The sequence below is a fragment of the Ovis canadensis genome, chromosome 7, assembly GCF_042477335.2.
Source record: "Ovis canadensis isolate MfBH-ARS-UI-01 breed Bighorn chromosome 7, ARS-UI_OviCan_v2, whole genome shotgun sequence".
Lineage (NCBI taxonomy): Eukaryota > Metazoa > Chordata > Mammalia > Artiodactyla > Bovidae > Ovis > Ovis canadensis.
The window spans coordinates 18,885,632-18,886,699 of record NC_091251.1 but is presented as its reverse complement, the minus strand read 5'-3'; the positions used below and the strand labels follow the sequence as shown (position 1 = coordinate 18,886,699).

The following is a 1,068-nucleotide window of genomic DNA, read 5'->3' as shown; positions in this document are numbered from 1 at the left end:
AATTCCAATCACTGGCCCCAGGTCACCTGCCTTTGTTTGGAAGAGAACCCCCAACTCACCCAAGAAGATGAGGATGAGGAGCAGCCAGTAGGGATAAGAGCTCAACAACTGCCCCATGACAGCCCAAAATACCGGTGAGGAGAACCGTGGAAATACGCCCTTTCTCTTTCGATTCAAAAAAGTCACTTACAGAAAGAGAAGAAAATAAAACAGCTGCAGAAAGGGGAGGCGCTCAAGTTCTAGGTGCTTCCTTTGCCTCATTTTCCCACCATTAACCTGCAGGAGAAGATGGAGAACACAACTCAGGATGAGCCTTCTGCTTGGAGCTTGGCAGAAGAGGTGCCTAAAGGCATGGGCTTGGGTTCTGTACATGCCCTGGGGACAAAGAAGGCTCCTCCTGGTGTGATGGAAAGAGCAGCTCTGGTTCCTGGACGGTGTCTGCAGCCGAGTCGAGCGGTGGAATTTACTGGAGAACTTGGGTGGTACCCACATAGCCAAGGGCTGCTCATTTAACAGTAATTTGTGTTGCTTCCATCCTCCTCCTCTTTTTTATATATAAGTCAGAATACATGGTTTGTTTAGTTTGTAGTTTATTCACTTCAAGTGTCATTTTTACTGCTTTTATCCCTCACTTAAAAAATTTTTAAACATGGAACGCTTCACAAATTTGCATGTCACCCTCGCTGAGGGTCACTTAGAGCTAATCTTTTCTGCATGCTTCCAATTTTACTATACGTGCTGCGGAAGCGAGCACTATCCTTCACTTTTTATATTTAAGTTAAAAAATAAAGACACTTGATTTAGTTTATAGTTTATGTCTGATTTTTTCCTCTTCTCTGTGCAAAATTAATTTGGAGTTAAGGAGCCCTTTGCCCTGCGCGGGGAGCCTCGTTAACTGCCTGCCGAGGCCGAGCCGTGTGTCCCTCAGTGAGGCTGTCTGCCCGCCTCGGGCGGAGCTGCTGTCCAGGCCCCTCCTGCCCTTGTTGGTGCTGATGAGGAGGGAGCGCTGAGCAGGGCTTGCTCTAAGTCCTCCTGAGACCTGGGCTGGAATCAAGGTTTGTCTTACCA

The 1,068-nt window shown here is 47.7% G+C and overlaps 1 non-coding gene across 1 annotated transcript; it reads right to left on the bottom strand.

Annotated features, from left to right (window-relative positions):
- Positions 1-643: 643 nt before the first annotated feature.
- Positions 644-754, bottom strand: LOC138444452 (U6 spliceosomal RNA). Its single transcript, XR_011258478.1, has one exon. It is a non-coding gene; the product is annotated as a U6 spliceosomal RNA (small nuclear RNA).
- Positions 755-1,068: the final 314 nt, after the last annotated feature.